Here is a 23,666-nt window from a genome sequence, read left to right on the forward strand (position 1 = left end):
AAAACTGTGATTCACTCTGAAATGGGAGGGAAATTAAAAAGATTGGCAGTATAAAAAAGGGTCTTGCCCTGGCTGGCATGCTCCGTTGGTTAGGTGTTGTCCCACAAAGCGAAAGGTCGCTGATTTGATTCCTGGTCAGGGCACATGCCTGGGTTGCTGGCCCAGTCCCATGCAAGAGGCAACCATTCAATGTTTCTCTCCCGCTCTTTCTCCCTCCCTTCTTGCATCTCTAAAAATAAATAAATAAAATAAATTTTTTAAAAAGGGCCTCAATTGTATTTATATTATGTCTATTTTTATAGGTTTATTAATTCATCCTATTTTCTCCCATTTACTCTTGAGCTCAATCCAATCTGTATTTTGCCCTGATTATAACACTAAAACAACTCTTGTCACGATATTCTGTATTGACAGTCTTCTGTCCACATTTTACTTGACTTCAGCAGGATTAAACCCTCCCTTAATCTTGATATTATTCTGTCACTTAACTTTGGTTGTCATATGACTCCTTTTGAGGTTTCTGTCTTAGCTCCTCCTCAGCCAACTGTAGAATGCCCATCAGTCATTCCTGGGCTTTGTCTATTTTGCTTATCTTCTCTCTCTTGGTATTCCTATGCCATTTACATGTTCTTGGCTCTCAAATTCAAATCTCTGTCCTTGAGCAATTTATTCATATCTAACTTGACATTTTGACTTAGATGTTTATTAAGCATCTCAAACTTAATATATACTGAACTGAATTTCATAATCCCCTTTCACCCCCAAACACATTTATCTCCTGGTCTTCTTCATCTCATAAGTGGTCCTACATCCATTACAATCCTCAGGTAAATATTCTAGGAGTTATACTTGTTTCCTCTCTTCATCTCACTTCATTAATTCATCACCCAATCTGGTCGACATCATCATGACTTTTCCCCACTTTCACCATTTTTTGTCTGGATTAATGTATTACTCAACTCTCCACTGGGGATCTCTGTTTTCATTTCTGCTTGTCGTTTTACATACGCAGATTAAGGGATATTTTTTCTTTATACCCATTTCTACTTCTTAAATATTTTGTAATGTAAAAATGACAGCAACCCAAAACACCCAAAATCTGTACTTATATACCCACAATACAGTTTAAGAAATGAAATATTACAAACTATTTAAAGCCCTTGGGTAGTCTTCCCTCATTATGTCTCCTGTCCTCCCCATCAAACATAAGCATTAAATTGAATTTTGTTTGTCATTAACATATGTTTTAATATTTTTTATCCTTTTGTTCAATTTTATAAACAATATGTAGTTTTTGCATGTTTTAAAATTTATTTGAGTATCATATTCAGTATATTTTCTACAATTTGATTTCACACAACACTATGTTTGTGAGATTAATCCATGTTGATACCTGTGACTCACTTTGTCATTTTTACTGATATATGATATTCCAAATATATAAACTTTATTAATTTTCCTGTTAATGTTTAGTTTGTTTCTTTTTGTTATTATAAGCAATGCTACTTACTCCAATTGACTGAACTGACTAAATGTTTGTGTCTTCGCAAAGTTCATATGCTGAAACATAATCCCTAATGTGATGATATTTGGAGGTGGGGCCTTTGGGTGTGATTAAGTAATAAGGATGAAACCATCATGAATATGGTTAATATTCTTATAAATAAAACCTTAGAGAGCTCCCCTGGACTTTGGGCTATATGAAGATACAGCAGCAAGTCAGCAGACTGCAGCCTGGAACAGGTCTCTCATCAGAATCTGACCTTGTTGGCACCCTGATCTCTGACTTCCCAGCCCCCAGAACTGTGGGAAATAAATGTCTGTTCTTTACGAGACAGGCAGTCTATGGTACTTCGCTATAGCAGCCCAAATAGACTGAGACAACTACTATGAATGTTTTTGAGAAATTTCTTTGCATACATGTGCAAGAATTTATCCAAGTTGTGTAGTCTGTGGTGCAATTTCTAGGTTGAAGAGATCGAGCATCTTTAACTTTTCTTGATATTACCAAACCAGTCACCAAAATATGTTTATCAATTTACCCTCCTCCAGCAGTGTGTGAGCTCCTATTGCTCTACATACTTTCCAACCATTTATGTTATAAGTCTAATAATTTTTATCAACCTGATGGATGTGAAATAGTATCTGGTAACTTTTTAAATCTGAATACCAATCATAGTGAGCATCTTTTACATGTGTGAGCTCTATTCTTCTATTCATATCTCAATTCATTTTTTTCTACTGACTTTTTACCTTCCTATTGATTTACAGGAAAAAAAATGTCTTCTGGATACAAATCATTGGTTGGTTTTATAATGGTTGTAGTTTTGCTTTTTAAATTATGTTTTTTGATAATAGTATTTTTAATTTCAATGCAAGATTTATAAATCTCCTTTATGATTTGCCTTTTATGTCTTCAGATATTCTGCCCTACCCTTGCTTTTTATGTCTTTTTTAGGAAATCCTGTCCTACCCTGTTCTTTCAGCAGTGTAAATCAGATGACATCCATGTCTTGCTCAAAATCTTCCAATGACTATATCTTCACCGAATATGAAATCTAATTTCCTTCCTACCCTTCTTCTCTGACCTTACTGCCCATCCCACTCCCTCGCTCACTCCATGCCACCTTCTCTCCATTCCTCACACATGCCCAGCTCATTCCCATCTCTTAGGGCTTGGCACTTCCTGCTTTCCACACGATCTCTGCCTGACCAAGAACATGGTTGGTTTCTTTTCATCACTTAGGTCTCAGTGTAGAGATAACTTCAGGTAGATCACTGTTGACCCCAAGTATCTAGTGCTCCTCCCCCATCCCCTTCTAGAACAGACCCATTTTATATTCTTTACAGTACTGTTGCTATGTGAAATCATCATGTGTGTTTACTGGTGCTCCTGGTGTGTTGTCTATCCCCTCCACTAGTATGTAAGTGTCTATGAAGCAAAGATCTTGCCATCTGCTCACTTCTGTACCTTCAACTGTGGAGCAGTGATTAACACACTCAAAACACTTAATAAATGAATAAGAAAACATAGAACACATTTGAGGAAATCTTACCAAAATGCTGGGGAAGCAGAGATCTGTGAAAGTGATAGATGAAATGTGTGAGGAGGTACTGCAAGATATGTGTACTTCTTATTTCTGAAGAAAATAGTATAAAAAATTGAACAAAGCAACCAAAGATATAATGGACTTACTTATTTTAAAGTATTTCTGAAGAAAAAAAGGAACTTTCCCCCACCCTAGTCTATTCTTAACATGCTGCCAGAATATTCCTTTTACAGTGTAAGTCATATCAGGCCTCGCCTCCCCTCAAAATTCTGTAGTGGTCCCCATGTCATTCAGCGAGAAAAGCAAAGGCCCCGAGTGGTTCCAGGGTCCTGCAGGACCCAGCCCCCAGCCACTACCAACCTCCCCTCCTCTCCTCATTCCCCTGTCACTCTGCAGGTCCCCACTACACCCACCTCCTTGTGCTTCCCCTCAGCTCTCCCTGCTCCTTCAACTCTGCTCAATCTCACTTCCAATTCAGACCTACCCAAACCAACCTATTTGAAATTCTGCCCTGGCTGGTGTGGCTCAGTCAGTTGGAGGGTCATCCCTTAAACCAAAAGTCATAGGCTCGATTCTGGTCAGGGGTCAGGGCACATACCTAGGTTGCTGGTTTGGTCCCCAGTCTGGGACTGTATGAGAGGCAGCCGATTGATGTTTCTCTCTCACGTCAACGTTTCTCTTCGTTTTTCTCTCCTTCCTTTCACTTCTCTCTAAAATCAATAAGCATGTCCTTAACTGATGCTAAAAAAGAAAGAAAGAAAATTGCATTCACCCCTCTTCTGCAGGTGATTTACCCACTTTCAGAACACTGATTATCTCTCAAAGCATTTTATAAATTATTTTGTATATTCTTTTCACTGATCATCTGCCTCCATGAGAATATAATTCCTATAAGGGCAAGGCTTCTGTTCATTTTATTCACTGACATATTCACAGCACCCAGAATACTGTCTGGCACATGGTAGGTACTTAATATATACAAGGGGGATCCCCAAAATGGAATTTATTTATAAAAAAGTGTGTTTATTCTTACATGTTTAAAGTTCAGTTACCTTCAAAGTACTCTTAATTTGATGCAATACACCTATCAAGACATTTTTCCCACTGTTCAAAACAGTTTTTGAACTTGTTGATTCCGATGCCTTTTAGTGTTTCTGTCGTTTTTTGTTTCACTCTTCCACATTCCCCAAACGTTTCCCTTTGAGGACCTTTTTCATCCAGGGAATTGAAACAAAAAAGTCACTTGGGGCAAGATCAGGTGAATAGGGAGGATGGGGCATGGGGGTCAGGCGTTTTTAGTCTAAAACTGCTGCACACTCAGCACAGTGTGGGCAGGTGTGCTCGTAAATCACCCATCATGAAATGAGCAAACGTGTTGAAAGAGTCTTAAAAAAATTCACAGAAGTTAAACACAGCTTCCCACAACAATGCTAGCTAGTACACTGATACAAATGGGTTCCTAGAACACTTGCATAATGGGAGAAGCCTGTACTATAAGGGGCTCACCATCCAGGAGATGATTTGGTTTTTTGGGGGGTCCCCTCGTCATTTTTGCTGTATGAATGAATTCATTCAACACACCTGTGTGATAGAGAATGGTCAACATTAAGACGCACTTGGGTAAATTTACAGACCTCCAATTTAGCTAAAGACTCCTAAGGGAATCCAGTCAGAAAAAAAAATAAAAAAATAAAAAAATAAAAAAATATATATATACACATATATATTATATATATTCGTCGGCAGCCGTCCGTCTCGAGAGACGATGGTGTAGCTTCTTAAGAGTCTATCTGCACCGCCGAGAATGGCTGTGCAGTCCGACTCGGGAGTGACACGGTATCTGTCTCCTCCCGTGTTGAATCGACATCTTGCGATGACGCTGAAGCTACAGAGCCTGGGCAGGGTAATATGGAGGGTCTGCTGTTGCCCATGCAGCAGACCCCCCCCTCTCTTCGCAGCTGAAGGGTCCAAGGGAAAGACGGAGTCGATACAGCTTGGCTTCAGGTGCGCCGCAGGAGTTGCCGGTGTTGACTACAACGTCGAACCACCTTAGGGACTCCGGCTCCGGATTTTCTGTCGGGGTTTACTCCCTTAGCCTTTCCCCTGAAGAGGTATGCCGCAAGGCAGCGGAGGTTTTTTGGAGTCAGAGTTTTCCTTCTCTGATTATATATATATATATTATATGGGGGAGGGGAGAAGAGGAAACCAGGCTAACATTGACTTGTCCTCTGTCCTCAGTGCAGGACTATAGTGGGCAATGCCTATGGCATTCTGGAGGAGAAAGCATAACACCAGCATTGTATAAAAAGACAAATTGTTCTTCACATATAAAGACAATAGACTGTCTCAATGAGGCAAGAACCCAAGGAAACCAGAGCCATCCACCCATCACTTTTTGAACTAGTCAGCTTAGAACTGCACTTAGGAAAGAGAGACCACATTGTTTGTTGGGTGCCCACTCTGTTCCCCTAGAGTCGTCACAACATCACTTCAGCCGGGTACAACAGAGCTGTCATTTAGTGAGCGTGTCATCACTATGAGCCAGGGCTTTCCATGTCCTACCCAATGAAAACCTCACACTTTCATTTATGAGATTGATAGCCCCGTTTTACACATAAAAAGTCAAAAGAAGAGTGAGGTTAAGCTACTCTCCAGAGTATGGAGTGAGAGAACCAGAATTCAAATCCAGGACTGCCCAGAAGCAAGGCTTGCACTACATAGCTTTACAAATATTAACCTGGTACCTATCAAACTACTGGGCAAACAGTACCTCCTGGTATTCTCTTAGAACTGAGACCTTCATCATGCAAAAATAGTTTCCAAATCTTTATTTCTCCAATGTTCCAACCACTTAAGAAATATCAGAAAGTAAATTATTCTACCTGAATTTAATACAAAAAAGATTCGGACCTTCCATCTGCAAAAGAAAATATGAATCAAGGACTTCATGAATATAATCTTTAATATAGTGAGTGCTATGGATAAAATAGGTTGGTGGTTATTAGCAGTTGTGGGTAGGAGGGTGGGGGAATTGGGAAGATGTTAAGTGTACAAACTTGGAACTGGTCGATAAATAAGCCCTGGAGAGTGAACACACAGTATAGTGATTATAGACAACAGTACTCTCTTAGAAACTTCAAAGTTGCTGTGGATTGGTGTAAGTCATCCGCTTACTTGTGAGGACTTTGTTAAATTAGATTTTGGTCTATAATGGAAGGAGAGCAGGCCTCACATGGCCCGTGGGTCTTAGATTACTCATCTCTACTTTGGTCTTTTGTAAAATTGTTTTTATTGAATTGTGGTCTTGCATCATATCTTCTAGTTATGTAAGGACAATTAAATAAAATCCAATATTGCATTCATTTTAGGGATTTTTGAACATTTAAAAAATTATATTACATAGTTTTCTCTTCATGCAGCTCAATGGGAGAAGTTTCACTCAGACCTCAGGGCCAGGACAAAATGCACTCCCCATAAACAAATAGTGGGCATTAAGGTTTTAAAACAACGTGCATATTGTAACTGATTTTATTTCCCTCTTTATTTCACTGCAAGGAAGGTCAAACCAATAGCAATAGAAGCCATTAGACTGGATTTTATGGTATTCATTTCTTTTTCCTAATTGTATCTCTAATAAAAGCTTTTTAGAAGCCATCAAAAATACTTTTGGAGAATGAATTGGAATTGCAATAAATTATTTTATTAATTGGGCAAAATACATGCTCAGAACCCCCAACTCTTTGAATACATCATGAAAATGCATAACTTAAATTTCATGTTAAGAGAATCCATCTGTTGGGAAGTTATCCTAGCAAAGATCTTTGCTAAACAGACTTGACCTTAGATTTGGATATTTGGTAGGTCCCTTGCCCATTTTTTAATTGGGTTGTTTGTTTTCTTGATGTTTAGTCGTATCAGCTCTTTATATATTTTGGAAATCAGTCCCCTGTCTGTGATGTCATTGGCAAATATGTTTTCCCATATGGTTGGTTTCATTTTCATCTTGCTGATGTTTTCTTTTGCTGAGCAGAAACTCTTTAGAAGATAAGTGTTTTGAAATCAAAATTTGAAGATCTAAACTAGAGTGTACCCACATATAGGACATAGGAATTATCTGGAAATTATTGAATTTTATGCTTAGTTGAAGTAACAGAACCCCAAAAGAGTCTCCCAAGCAACACAACTAGAATTCCATCATGAATACATGCTCTGTAGTGATCATAAAACATGTATTGCTTTCAAGAAAAATATACTATTCATTTCTATACTGAGGCATAAAAAATCATTGAATATTTCTCTTATTAGACATCTGAGAGTCTCTTCTGTTCATACGTGTAGCAAAAATGAGTGATATTAATATATCTATGTCTTCTCAATAATTTTGCTAAGTAAAGGGCACAATAAGGAGGATTACTTAAATAACAATAACTAATATTTATTAAGAATTTAGTGTGTGCCACACTCCGAGCAGTGTTCTAGATGTATTCTTTTATTAATGCACTATGGGGTAAGTACTGTTCCTGTTCTCATAATATAATAGAAAAAACCTGGCAGCTAACTTTTTCAGGGTCCACAGCCACTCATTAATAAATGGGACTCCAATCTGAGACTGCCGCTTAGGCAGGACACAATAAATCTTCTGTAAGCCCATGGCAGAGTTGAGAAAAAAAACCCAGGGAGAGGGACCCAGATCTCAACAACCCTACACTGGAAGGGTCCTTAGTGGTCCTTCTGAGCTCCATCTCCACTGCCTAGAATAAATGAGTGTGAACAAAAGGCACACACAGAGATTCAGGCTGCCCAAATAGCGAGGAGAAAAAAATCTGGCTTGACTTCTTATCATCTAATGTTAAACTTTTTCATTTTGCTTCTCCCTGAAGAGATAACAAATGCATTTTCACTTAAGCATGATTAATTATTTGCCTATAGTGTGTTTAATAATAATCATTCTAATTATCCAGGTCTTTGGATACCAGATAGTTGTGACCCTGAGTGAGCTCAACTCTCCTATCTCTCTGCTTCCAGTTCCATTAAACAGAATGGATAAAACACTTTCTTATCAAAGCACCTTACTATTTGATGATGAGTGCAACAATGAATGTTGAGCTGCCTTTATATCCAGCTTACAAGTCAAGGCATTTTCCAATGAAGCTTCTATTTACATTAAAAGGCTTAATCCAAATACAGTTTCTATATAAAATAATTAAGAAATCACATTTTAATATTCACAAATGATTAATACTAACAACTGGTAAGACAGCTTTCGAAAGATTGTGGTTCAGTTCATTTTAGAAGTTGCCTTAGTTTATCCATGAACAAATGATGACTCATCCTTCTTTCCAGGTTGAGTAGAACTTGTTGGGGTGGAAAGTGGAGATGGCAGACTCATTCCCTTATTTTCACATTTGGGAACTACAACATCTCAGCTTGAGGTTTGAGGTTCTGTGGGCTGCTGCTGATAGAATGGGACCACCTCCTTGAGAAGGGAGGATGCCCATCCGGGCTTGCCTAAGCTGTGAGTAATGGCAGCTGCCCCAGAAGTTCTATATTTCAAACATTTCCATGACATTTCTTAGTTCTCCTGGGATCTTCCCCTGTCATACTTAGGCTTTGGCTTTTGTAACTCATTTCATGTAAAAGTAAGCAACTGCAAGGATTTTGGTCTAAGATTACAGTTGCTGTTTATAAATCTCATTGATCTATAATTTTTTGTAAAACGTAGAGAGAGCCTGTTTAGATACATTTATTTGATTAATACTTGTTGGACTCCCTTTACATCTATTACTTCAACGTGTTTTCCTGAACATGAAGAAAAATAGCATTTCCTGGGCTTCCCCTCTTTCTCTGGTCCAAAGAGGAAAATAACTTGGTTCTAGTTGACCAGCTACTGGCCATCTGAGATTGCTGATATAATTTCCCATCCCCTCATCAGCCTCTTACCTCCCACCTTGCCCTTCACCCAGTTGTGTGAACACAAATGTGTTGACAAAGTCCCTGGACTTTCTGTGTATTTTGGCTTTGTAAAGTCTGGCAGATTTGCCATAGAGCAAAGTATGATTGAGTCATGAGCCAACATAAACAAAAAAATACTTCCAGTGGTAACTGGTCTGGGACCTAAGAGGAGTTATAAAGGGGAGGGGGGTGATAAAAGGTTCCTCAGCAGACTGGGATGGCTCTTTCCAAGCAAACAGGCAGATCAAAAGAGAAAAGATCAGTCCTAACAAAGACATTGCACCCAAGCATGACACAGTATGAACGGTGGAAGCTCTACTTATGTTCCAACTCTTTGGGGAGTCAGGTACAAAGACAAATTTTATTGCAATAATGAAAAAAGTCATTGACTTACATGGTTCTGGAAATGTGTCTAGCCATATGAAAGAACACAGGAAAACAAGAACTAGCATGCTCTCCTCCTGTCCTCTCCCTTCTCTTCCCTTCATGAATGTGGGTTTGGGAGAAAATATGGTTTGTGGATAAGTCAGAGAGCAGGGAAAACAACAAATGCTGCCTGGTCCCACCCCATGGAATCATTCTGTTATTTATCAATATGGACAGAGTGGCAGGAAGGCCTCTTACCAATCCCAGCCATCCTCATCCTGGTCTTATTCTACACCTTTGACAATGACTTGGATAAAGATATAAAAGTATGGACGTGGAGAATTTGTCTTTTTTACCGCCTGGCTGGCATCTGAACCTCCTCCTTAGGTTTAAAGGATCGCTGACATAACAAGCCGTGATGGTAGGCAGAGTTTACCTCCACCACTAGATCCATTCCCAGCCTTCCTTGCAACTAAGGTATGTGAAGGTGACCTTGGCCTGACCACTCAGGCTCACACATCCCCAACTTTGAACCAGAGAATGGGGTCTCATAGAAGTAACTGTGGAAAATTCCTCTGGTGGTAGGAGATAGGGTAAGGCAGCAGCTCTGGGTTTCTGGGCAGTGCTGGCACACCACAGGGCCTGTGTCCATGGCCCAGGGATAGAGGTCTGGTAGGCTCCACTATCTGGCATGAAGCAATAACATCTTTCATATTCAGGATCTGTAGACTGCCTTGTGATGGCATCTTTCCTGAAGCTCAGACTGCCCTTCCCTTGTCTCAGCCGATGGATCTGTGGCTTTCCCCTAGAACCTGTGAGCCACACTCCTCCCCAAGTTGTGATGTGGTTGCTTGCAACTAAACATTGACTGGTGGCATGCTTTACAAGTCTACCAAGGCATGAAGTTGGCAGGGAGGCAATCTATTGGATGACACAATAGAGATGGAAAAGATCATCAGGACTAGAACCTAATAGGATGAGGTCAAATAGGAATGTATGTGTGTGTGGGTGTGCATGCACGTGTGCGTGTGCATGCACGTGTGTGTGTGCCTAAAGTAGTGGAGCCCAAGAACCAACTCCATGAGATCAGACTTAAGCAACTTCTCCAGTCTGAGTTGGAAAACATAGATACTTAAAAAACAAAAGGACCCCCTCAGGGTTGATTTTAATTTTTTAATCACATTGCTACTCAAATATAACAAAACATAAAATTAAGTACAAACTTCTTATGATCAGGGCTCATTTACAGTTGTAAAACCAAAACAAATTTACAAATTAATTGCAAGCAGACCTACAAAAGCAATAACTTTCATATTAACATCATTAATTTAATGTGAGAAATGATGATGTTTTGCTGAAATTAGATTATTGCTCACCACATGACTCTGGAACCAAATGGTGAGGCACTAGGGGCTTCTAAGTGGGGCAGCCTGTCTGCAGCCCCCTAAGCTAAGAACGCACTGAGCCCTAGGTACCCTCGCATCCATCACATTTAAGCTTCCCTGGCATTTTCAACAAGATTAGTCTCTCAAGATAGCTGGGCTTTTGTCTTTTTGCCCTGACTTGCACTTAAATTCCTTCTTCCCCCAAATCAATCCCTCTTTAACTGAGCTTCAACATCCTGGGATTGAACTCACTGACCCCGTGTGAAGTCAGTGTTGACCCCTGGTCAAACCAATGAGGCCAGAAGGCACACTCTAATGGTGCTAATATGATGGCTTCCTCCGCATTCATGAGGATGGGGACAGGAGTTCACAGTACAGTGCTGGGCACTCATTTCGGAGAGTAATATGACATGGTTGAATCTTATACGACCCAACCTTTCAATTCTGGTGTAAATGCCATGGAAATTCTGATTCATGCCCATCAGGGGACATGCATGAGGATGTTCACCAAAGCACTCTTTGTGGTGGCAGGGGGTTGGAGGTGATGTGGCTCTCATCACTGGGAAAGTTACTTGTGGCAGATGCACACCATGGCTTATGATGCAACAATTAAGACAATGGAAGTTCACATATCAACATATATGGACCTAAGAAACATGATAATAACTGGACTGAGATTTAAAATACTATTCACAAAAATTAAAGATACCTACCAAACATAACATACATTTTGCATGAAGGCATGCAAATACAAAGATGCATATTGAATTTAAGTATTTGTCTGTGACAAAGAGACAGGTTACTAAAGTATGCTGATAAAAGAGACCAAATACAAAAACAACCAAACTCACTCCCTGAGTAGCAAATGAGAGAAACGCTCTATATGGGCCAGTGATAATAATGTTCATGAACATTAATGCCTAATGAACACTGAAGTCAACCCTCTGCACCCAACCCTCTGTACCCAAGGCAAGAGAGAGAGAGAGAGACAGACAGAGACAGAGACAGAGAGAGAAGGGGAGGATGAGAAGAGAAGGAAAAAGGAGGAGGGAAGAAAAGGAGTGCTGGATACTACAGATACCTGCCACACATGCAAATTATAAAGATTCTTTTAAAAATCTTATTTCACATGATGAGAACAAGTTTTTTTCAAAGTTGCGATTAGAAAATCTGTCTTTAAAAGGCAATAGGAATATCATTTAATACAGAATAAGGAATAGCTATTAGAAATTCAGCAGTGCCTACCAAAAGCCTGCCTTATATTCCACAAATCTACATCTTAAAAAGTAACCCAGTCATTACTTCAACTTTGAGTTATCCAAATGCAAGTCTACCAAGCATGGTTTGAAGGTAATGAACATGAAGTTATTCTTTATTGCATAATAACTTTGCACATAGCTTTATCTTTTCAAGACAGAATAAGCTGTGTCATTTCAGTTACATTTGAATGAAATACCCTAGTCATGACTCATGAAAACATTTCATTAACTGATTACAGATTTTGTTGCTTTAGCAGGGGAACTGAGAAGTGCACTTCTGACCTGAAAATCCTTCAGTAGAGATTGAGCGACATACAAAATGTAACAATTCCCCATCCAATTGCTAGTAAGAGATGCTAAGAAAGTGACATTTCTTTCTAACCAGGCATAGACCATATATTAAAGAATGAGATGGTTTCTGTAGCCATCCAGTGATATATGAAAATCCTTTAAGACTTTGTAAATAAATTTTTTAAATAGCGGCTTTGTAAACACAAGAATCAATACAACTTATTCTTAACTGCAAGGCATTAAAAAAGCTTGTTATGGTTTAGTATTGAGTTAAACTTCCACGATCAAATTAAATCATAGTGATAAGATACATAATCTCAATATGCAAATAAATTACATGACATCTCTCAGCTGTATGAAACAGCCACTCTCTTAAAACTTATCTACTCTCTGGTCCACCCTAGGTGAAATCAGCCAATTTTTGTAACTATCTGTGAGGTAGTTATTCATGATATAAATATTTTGCTTCAATATATATGTGTCCTCCCACATTTTGTAGCCCCCTTGCAGTTAGGTCAAGTCATGTTAGTTTCTCTGGTTAAGAGGCTGTGAGTGGGAATGATGAGTATCACATTTGATCTGAGGAACTTAAGACCTTGAGTAAGTTTCTTACCTTTCCAACTCCCACACTATAGTAGTGACCATAGAGCTTACCTGTGAGGTGTTGCAGTGTCTGTCAGCTGAGATCTCTAAGAGCCTCTGAGGGACAAGTTCCCTACTGACCTGCACTGGGTAAGTTGCATCGATGAGAAAGAAACTTCTGCTCTACTAACCCACTGAAATCCGAGGGCTACTTTGTTACTGCAGCATAACCTAATCTATACTGGCTTATATTCATATTGAATGACTTAATTAACCTAATTTATCATATCCTGGGATGAGGAGAACAAGAACAAACTTAAACATAACTGGCATTGGAAAGTTAAGCAACAATTTAAAAATACAGAAGAAAAATTTCTTGAGGATATATCATGTAATTAAGTGAAAACTGAGTGATACAGAAAGCAAGCGCTCCAAATTCAGCAGGGGTATCTGGATTATGGAGCTGGAATAAAGTTTTAAAAAATCCTTTCAATTTAAGCCAAGTTCAAAGAGGCTGGAGCAAGAATGCAAGGATCTGTAATTAAGAATGGACCTGTAATAGTCCAAAGGGAGTGGAGAGGTTAATTTAGAATAATTGGAAATAAAGGTTGAAAATATTTTAATGCTATTATGTGAAGTCCATTGAAAATCAAGCTAAGGATTTTGTACTTATTGATATATTAAAGGCAATAGAGAGTAACCTGGGTTTCCTAATATTATCCTGAATATATATATATATATATATATATATATATATATATATATATATATATATATATATATAAACCTCCGCTGCCACTGCCTTGTGGCATACCTCTTCAGGGGAAAGGCTAAGGGAGTAAACCCCGACAGAAAATCCGGAGCCGGAGTCCCTAAGGCGGTTTGACGTTGTAGTCAACACCGGCAACTCCTGCGGCGCACCTGAAGCCAAGCTGTATTGACTCCGTCTTTCCCTTGGACTCTTCAGCTGCGAAGAGAGGGGGGGTCTGCTGCATGGGCAACAGCAGACCCTCCATATCACCCCGCCCAGGCTCTGTAGCTTCAGCTCCACTGGAGAGGACACTCCAGCGTCATCGCAAGATGTCGATTCAACACGGGAGGAGACAGATACCGTGTCACTCCCGAGTCGGACTGCACAACCATTCTCGGCGGTGCAGATAGACTCTTAAGAAGCTACACCATCGTCTCTCGAGACGGATGGCTGCCGATACGATACGATATATATATATATATGTATGTATATATATATATATATGTGTGTGTGTGTGTGTGTGTGTGTGTACTGAGAAAGTCTAAATACTCTTCTATGTCAACTGTAAGTGAAAATGGTTTTAGGAATATTAACTGACATCAGTATTCAGGGTAGATTTGAGCGGCACGCTGGGTAGAAGTTGGGAGATCTACCTCCAGACAGAAGATTCACTGCAGTGCTGGTAAGGAAAAGCATGAAAGGAATTATGGAGAATTACAGATATTTGGGATTGAGTAGACTCAGAAAGCAAAGGAGAAGGATGACTATCAAGTCATTCATTTATTCATTCATCAGCAAATACATCTTAAGTACCCACCACATGCCAGACACTATCCTAGACTCCTGGAATACAGCAGCAAATAAAACTAAGTCCCCACCCTCATGGAATTTAATGACTAGCCAGGAAAGATAGAAAGTCAACAAATAGGTACCAGGGGTAATGTCAGGTGAAGAAGAGAAAAAAGGACTGGGTATGAAGGTAATGAAAGACAGAGGTTGTAGAAATGGGCAGAAGGCTTTACTGATAAGGTTGCAATTGATCAGAATCTAATAAAGCGTGGAAGCAAACCATGTGAATATCTTGTGAGGAGCATTTAGTAAAGAGAATATATAGACTACCTGATTTTCTTTTGGTAATTACTCTTTTGAATAGGTATATTCATGAACAAAAAGTCAAAATGTACCAAAGGGCATACACAGGAAAGTGAGTCTCTCTTTCCTAGCCACCACCAAATTCTCCTCCCCAAAAGTAATTAATATGAATGAATGGATGAATGAATGAATGAACATATACTCTTTTTTTTTGCTTATAATACTTTCCTAGTGAAATTTTTTTTTTTAAATTACACTCACTTCCTCATTAAGAAGGAGTAGGGGAAGCAGAATGGAGAATTGTGGGAGGGGAAGACTATCTAACCAGCTCTTTCCTCTTACTGGCTCATGGAGTCTTTGAGAAATGAAGGTTGGTCTCTGGCTTTACCAGTCATACCCTAAAAAGAGGTGGGGGCTCACTCCAGCCTAGGGTCCTCCAGACCTTATGATTTTGGGGAGATCACTGGACAGAATCCTCTTTCAAATCTCTCTCCAGACAGAATTTCAGAGTGGCACAGCTAGTGAACTCCCATCCCCCAAAAGATACAAGGTTCTGAATTAAGTGTTTGTTTACTAACCCATAACATGGAGTGTCTTTCTTATTGTAAAAGTAATACTTTCTCATAAGTATAAAAGGTAGAAAACATATAAAAGTATGAAAGACAAAAATAAAATTTTAAATAATTATAATTCTACCATTTATATAGTTGTTTAATCCTCAAATATTAATATGGCTACTGAGCTAATAATTGTAAATAAATAAAAGAAAATTAAATGGGAAAGTTATCACATCTGAAAATTATAATACAAAAAAGGGGGGTTGAAAATATCTCTAATGAAAACAGTCATCATTTTAAGAATTACAGGATTTTGATATGGTATTTGGATTAATTTAAGTCTCCCTTATCCTCTATTTTTTCTTGACCAAGATATAAGCATTTTGGAGTGATAAATATACTCCTTGAGGGATAAATTTTAAAGCAAATCAGTTATGCCAAATAATTTATCATGTGTAAAAACTAGTCTTGATATTTAATTGCTTGCATTTTGGTTCGCTGCTCTCATTTCCAGAAGTTATGCACAGTGTTTGCTCCTGGTTCCGTTCTTTGTGTCAGTCTTTTTTTATTTAGCAATCAAAAACTAAGACTGTCACTTCACAGAGAGAAAGAAGACAAGGAACTAAAACTGTGGTAGACAGTTAGACAGACATGAACAGAGCCAGGAGGATGGGCCAGGTACAGAAGGTCACCAGGGCAGAGAGCCCCAGGTGCCTAGCCATAGGCAAAACTGGGAAAACAAGGACCTCACCCCCAGGGTAACACTAGCTCCAAAAGCATATTGCTGGTCATGCAGTTTAGACCCCTGACTTTTCATATTGCTGGTCATGTGGTTTGGACCCTTCCCTGATCTTTCCTCCCCTGGCATGTTGCTAGTCATGTAGGTCAGATCCCCTTAGAGGGGGAACGAGCAAGGGGGCCAGAGAATAACACTTAAATATTAAGCCACCTGGACAAAGAGGTTCTGACATACATCAAATAGATCCAGGCCTCAGTTGTGTTTCAGCTCCAGGCTCAGAAAAACAGCAAACCAAATAAGCGAGTGTGGAGAGTATAAGAGGGGGCAGGGGGGCATGGCTGACATTAGGACCAGCTTCATTGACTAATGACCTCCAGTCCTGGCACCAGCCAATGAGTGGAGACCATGACCCTAAAATCCGTTGGCAGCCGTCCGTCTCGAGAGACGATGGTGTAGCTTCTTAAGAGTCTATCTGCACCGCCGAGAATGGTTGTGCAGTCCGACTCGGGAGTGACACGGTATCTGTCTCCTCCCGTGTTGAATCGACATCTTGCGATGACGCTGGAGTGTCCTCTCCAGTGAAGCTGAAGCTACAGAGCCTGGGCAGGGTGATATGGAGGGTCTGCTGTTGCCCATGCAGCAGATCCCCCCTCTCTTCGCAGCTGAAGGGTCCAAGGGAAAGACGGAGTCAATACAGCTTGGCTTCAGGTGCGCCGCAGGAGTTGCCGGTGTTGACTACAACGTCAAACCGCCTTAGGGACTCCGGCTCCGGATTTTCTGTCGGGGTTTACTCCCTTAGCCTTTCCCCTGAAGAGGTATGCCGCAAGGCAGCGGAGGTTTTTTGGAGTCAGAGTTTTCCTTCTCTGAAAGGACACACCTAAAATCACACACCTGGAAAACTGATAAATATTCTATTGGGATCTACCCCTGAGACCTCCAGATAAATACCATCAAGACAGAGGACCCAGTGATGCTCTCTCTACGGAGCAACCCTGTGCCTTTCCCCACCCCCTCTTCCAAGGTCTGTTTTCCTTGCCTCTTTCTCCTAAGCTCCAAGAGCCCTCCTTTTGCCTCTGTAACTTGTTTCCTGAGCCCATTTGTTCTATGGCTCACTTCTTCTATTTCTATAACTTTCTAAGTAAATTTTCTCTTATAGTTTGAGTCTTGACTCTGAATTCTTTCTTAGCCAAAACTCAAGTACTGATGTGACTGAAACAAGGTCTCATCTGACTCCCATCAGTCTAACACCTGGTGCCATCTTTGCCACCAACAAAGCTACACGAATTCTGTTTGAAAATGTGATTAAATGTAGACAGGAGCTGATTTTCCAAACAAGTCAGTCTTCTTTTACTGCTAGTATAAATTAATAGCTTAATCAAGATATAATGTGTAAAATATTTGTAATAACAAGTATAGAGTCAGATAACTCTTATTTATTAAGAACTTTTTATCCTAGTTTATATTATGCATATTTATCTTAATGTACTAAAAGTCATGTAAAATGAAATACTTCTTTTCTCACAAGTTTAAAATAGTGAGATTTTACTGTAATAAGTTCTCCAGGAATTTGTCTTTTTTCTTTGTAGTTTTTATATATTTTCAATTACACAAAAATGTCTCCATTATACAAAAATAAAAAATATAGCTAAGTTTTAATACAGTTAAAAAATTGGAAGGTCTGATCTTGAATCATAGGTAAATAATAAAGTGAAGATATTTTTAAGAAATATTAAAATTAGATCTGAGCTGATTTTCTGAGATTCAGCTGGGTACTTAGAACACTCAGGTTTATCACCCACCTTTATTTTATTTAGAAATGATTGCATGTTGACTGTGACTATGAAAGTTGCTATGAGTGTTTTTCTCTCCTAACCAAATGGAGATGTCGACTAATTCAACCCACAAACTGAACTGCAATACCTAACTAGTCATAAACAAGTGCTTTTTAATTACATTTGTGAAATATCCAAGGGAAAAGACTCCCAGTTTGTATGAATACTCTGTTACTAAATTTCCTTCTTGCTCCGAATAGCTCTACTATAAAGAACCTCTTCATTTCAGTAAATTCAAATCTCTAAAGCCAATTACTTAACCTCATTTCTTCTCATGGGATCAGTTGTGTTTGAATCTATTGCCTGTGACTTTCACTTCTATCAAAGCAGATGTCTTTATTTCTAGGCTGTTTTGGCTTTGTCTTGCCTATAATCCACTTGTGCTTAGTTGTTTGACAGGGGCAACTGTGTTGAGTTTTGCACGTGTAACACACAATCTCAAATTCTACTTTCAAACTCAATTTCTAAAAGAGTTATTATCAGTGGAGTTACATTTTTTGGTAAAAATTTGTAAAACCTTCTGAAAATTATACCAGAAGTGCCAAGTACATTCCTATTGTAAAATATTCAAAACATGGAAGTATACAAAGTAAAATGCTAGCACTTCCTCTCACCTCTCTCCCCATGAATCTCATGTCCAACGCTTTTACTGTCTACACTTTTAGACCAGTTACTAAACATTCTGTCAGCCTGTTTTAATTTTCCCTCAAGATTCAATTGGGGCTTATTTTCTCTGCTTATATAATAGAAGTACAGGTTGGTTGAATCAAAATACATTAATAATAAGTAGAACAAAAGATTCTTGTGTCTTCTTATACAATCTGGATACTCAGATCTAACAGCTGATTTTTGACCCAGCCTCCTTGAGTCATACCAATGGTCCCCATATTCAGTGTCCAGACTCTGGTAATTGAACCGGGACTCACTCAGACAGAAACCTTGACAGATATCCTCAGCAACCCTTCTCCTCCCCCACAAAAGCCCAATTTAGCTTCAATTATCCTTCACAGACCTATTACCTTTAAATGGTCATTCATGGCATTAAAGGACCTGTAACTAGCTGAGTGACCTTGGGAACATCACATACCTCAGGGGCCTTATTTTATCATGTGTAAATCAGAGTCAGATTATGCCATTTCTAAATTTTCTCCCTGCTTCTAAATCCTTTTCTATCTTTATTTTCTTCAAATGAGAGGCTAAAATTAAGATGATCTTAGCAGAAATATTTAAAAAAGACTTAGCAAGTATTTTTCACTGGGAATTTTTCCCCCTTATTTTCCTATTTAAAATATTGGCTGAGAGACCTTCACATTAACAGCCAAGAAATTATTCCTATTCTGCAATCAGAGGGAACCAAGGAATAGGCACTGAACAACAAAGTCCCTGGGAGGGCAAAAGCCAAGAAGAGAGGCTAGATTCTAGTTTAAGGAGAGAAACAAAAGTTCAGAATGAAGAAATTTAAAATAAATAAATAAAGTTCCACAAATGAGTCATGGCCATAAAGGAGAAAGAGAATCACATTTCAAAAAAGACCATAAATATTCCAAATATAAAAGTTGGGGAAAGGTAGTGCCATGATGGCCAATATAAAGCTTTTTGAGTTTTATATGGGTTATCTCTTGCTGCTTAACAAATTACTCAAAAATTAACTGTTTAAAACAACAAACATTTATTTTCTCATACACTTACTGAGAGTCAGGAAGATGAGAATGGCTTAGCTGGGAGGTCTGGCTCAGGGTCTCTCATGAGGTTACAATCAAGCTGTTGGCTGAGGCTACAGTTTCTGAATTCTTGAATAGGGCTGGTGGATCCACTTCCAAGTTTACTTACGTGACAATGGCAGGAGATTTTCTCTCCACATTGGCTTCTCCATAGAGTTTCTCAAAGTATGATTTTTCCAAGCCAAATGATCTGAGAGTGAGAGAGCAAGAAAGAGGTCAAAATGAAAATAACAATGTCTTAAATAGTGAAATTTCAGAAATGGCACACAGTTACCTTCACCATATTCTTCTGGTCACAAACACCAGCTCTAGGACATTGTGAAAGGAGGCAATGGAGTGTTGTGAAAGCCAGGATCCCTGGGACCATCTTTAAGGACTGGCTACTACAAGTCCCATGTTGTAGCCCATCTGTTTTGAGATGGCTTGTGTGTGTGTGTGTGTGTGTGTGTGTGTTAAGGAAAGGTAAAACTCAGTGTGAACAGAAAACTCAGTGTGGACTTTTAATATGAACACAAACTTCATAGAGTGTTAGGAGTCAGGTTCAAAGGTAACAAATGCTAGGAGCTAGCAAATGAAGGGAAGTGGGTAGAGTTATCTATGTGAAACAAGTTAACAGGATAGAGCAGAAGTGGTCAAATTTCTTCTGGAAAGGTCCAGATAATAAATATTTCAGGCTTTGTAGGTCATATAGTCTCTGTTACAATTACTTAACTCTGCTGTTGTAATGTGAAAGCAGCCATAGACAATATATCTAACATAAATAGATGAGCATGGCTATGTTCCAATAAAACTTTATTTGTGGACACTGAAATTTGAATTTTATATAATTTTTGTGCATCACAAAATATTATTCTTTGGATTTTTTTAACCATTTAAAAATGTAAACGTTGTCCTTAGCTCACATGGTACATAGAAACAGACTTTGGGCCAGTCTTGGCCCACAGCCCATAGTTTGCATTTCTTTGGGCCACAGTGAACATAATGGCTGAAGTTTAGGAAGACCTAATTGAACAAGGAGTAATATAGCAAAGCGTTGTCTTTCTAGATGAGTTTTAATTATAATAATATGAACACTTAATGCTCTTCATCAAATAACCAAATCTCAAGATATGTACGATTCACTATAAATGTTTATAAACAACTTCTAAACTCCTAATGTTTTAATCAGGAGTGTTGGAGGTAATGGAACCAGAACCAGAGATGAAGGAGATCAAGACTTAATTAAAAATTCATATCATCTTTTACAAACAAAAATCCAGAGTTATTATTAAAAACTGCTATATAAATATTTTATTTAATATTTACTTATTGAAAATATTTTTCTCATTTTTAATAAAATAAATTTTAACTTATTGACATATAATTAGGAGGATGTATGCATTTTAAGCCCAATTTATTTCACTAGAGCAAGAAAAGAAAGCACAGGAATTTGAATTTGAGATTGGGAACTAATCTTTAAAGAACTGAACTTTTAGACCAACGTCATTTCCAAAAAATAGACACTTCAAGTTCATGAGCCAACCTTACTAAAACTGCAAGTAACAGAATGGTAGGACCACACATTGAATATCTTCAAGTGTGCGGTGGTGGCTTGGGAAAAAGTTGGTGCTGATGTCTGAATTCTTGATCTTTTGAAGTTTATTTCACTTTTTTAAAAATGATGACAAATAAAATAGGAAAAATATTATGCATATTATTTTTATTTTCCAAACTGCAAAAAAATTAATCAGTCTGTTTCCTTTCATTATTACTTAGATTACGTTTTAACAGAATGCTAAATGCAGGTCTCTTTAATGCAATAGTAAGACAATAAGCCATCTGCTGGGTAGTATCTTCCTAATTGCCAATGGCCTCAAAGCACAGAGTTCTCTCTAAGCCATTTATTCCCAGGGTAACTCAGGAAAGTCTCTGAAATTGGACAGATCATTACAAAACTATGTCACCCATTTCTCAGTCTCTTGCATGCATTCATTCCTTCCTCATTTATTCATCTATCCAAACATTTACTATGGAGTTCTTGTTATTTTCCCGGCCCCCAGCTCAGTATAAGAGAGCTTCTATCCAGTGAAAATATGACCTAATCTCAGCAAGGCTACAGAGCCCCTCGTCTCTAACAAGATGTTCCTCATTTGTACAGTCAGAAAAACTCACTTGATTAGTTTACCCTGACATTTAGAATAATAAAATACAGTGCATTTTTTAAAGTAACTTAATCTTTGTTGTTTTTTAAGTGTAAGTAGCACCCAAAGCTAAGAAGAGTCCAAGAGCACATTCTTTTATGATTAATAAATGAACCTAATATTTGTTATACATATATGGTTGCTCAATAATAAATCTGTGTCATTAAATTAGAAAAAAAAAGCAGACAGAGAAACAATACTTTTCATAGTTGTCTTTTAATTATCCCAATCAGGGTGTTGTGTAATAAGGAAAACACATTTCTGATAGCTGCATAGCAGTTTTAGTTCAGAGAATCAGTGCTTGTAAGTGGACAAAAGGACCATCTGGATATGATGCCCTATGCTATTGTCACTTCTCACAACTCGGCATGACATCTCAAAGACATGAGAAGAAGCTCAGAATGAGAATAGAGGCTTCTGCCTGTAATTTGTGCACCCATTGTCAGTTATCATAAGGGGTTGTTTTAGTTGGGGAAGCTATTGGAATGCCTAGGAGAATCTTCTGATTCTTTATTGATTTCATTTGGTCAGGAGATACACTGCTCTGTGAACCACTGCTTTCATTCTTACAAGGAAGCACAATTAGTTAGTAAGGAAATAAATGTACTGTTTGAAAGAAAGATCATGAGAAGGGACACCCCCTTGCTTGAACTAATAATGATCCATTAGAAATCTAATAAAAGTTGGCATTTTTTATAGAATATGAGCTAAGATGCAGTGTAGAAAGACGGGCACCTCTTTGTCATCACTGTATATGATGTGCTCCATCTTCCCACTTAAGCCTAGGAAGCCACTAACCAACTCTCTCCCGTGACATTCCTCTTTCCACCACATTTTGACCTCTGAAAAATTAGGTCTGTTAATACTTTAGAACATTTGTCAGAATGATAGTTCTGAATTGACTCATGTAAGAAAAGGCACATATAATTTTAAAATATTTCTTTTCTATGCATGATATATCTAAGCATAGTCATAACTGAATGAGAAGGAACATTTGTCATCAAGTGAGGAAAGAAACACTTTCCCCACTAGCAAAAAAAAAAAAAAAATCTGTCCAGAAAAAGTCCAGTTATTATTAATATAACGAGAATCATTTGTACGATATCCATGTAACCTGGTGGCTGAGGAGAGTGGAATGGAATGCGCATGTTTGAACAATGACCACTTCACTGTACTAGTCAGTGGGGGCAGTAGATGCGTTGAGTGAGCACATGTACTATGTGACCATCGCATTCAAAATAACTGAGCAAGTAGAGCAACGAAACTGCATCAAATTTTGCATGAAGCTTGAGTATTCCTCCACAGAAACTATTCAGATGATTCAGAAGGCCACAGCTATGGGCAACTCGTGACTGGCATCTATATCACAACAACATGCCCACTCAAGCATCATGTCTTGTGTAGTTTTTTTGTGAAACACGAAATCACCCAAGTAACTCAGCCTCTACAGCCCAGATTTGGCGCCCTGTGACTTCTGGCTTTTCCCAAAACTAAAATCGCCTTTGAAAGGGAAGAGATTTCAGACCATCAGTGAAATTCAGGAAAATACAACAGGGCAGCTGGAAAAACTGTGTGAGGTCTTAAGGCGCCCACTTTGAAGGGGACCGAAGTGTCATTTTTCTATGTACAATGTTTCTTGTATCTTTTCCAATAAAGGTCTCTATTTTTAATATTACATGAATGGATACCTTCTGGAAAAATTATGTATATGGCACCTAACTGCATATCAAAGAGATACAGTCTTATCTTGTCTTTCAGGAGCTTCCCATTTCAAGTTGAAATCATGTAAATTAAACAGGAACTTCAGCATGAACGCAATAAGTCAATATATAAATATGCAATGTCTTATTTACATCAAATTCAAGTAAAAATTATTTAAAGATAGGAATTATGAACAAGAGACTATCTG

Source organism: Furipterus horrens, unplaced genomic scaffold (assembly GCF_987537825.1).
Source record: "Furipterus horrens unplaced genomic scaffold, mFurHor1.1.pri manual_scaffold_8, whole genome shotgun sequence".
Taxonomy (NCBI): domain Eukaryota; kingdom Metazoa; phylum Chordata; class Mammalia; order Chiroptera; family Furipteridae; genus Furipterus; species Furipterus horrens.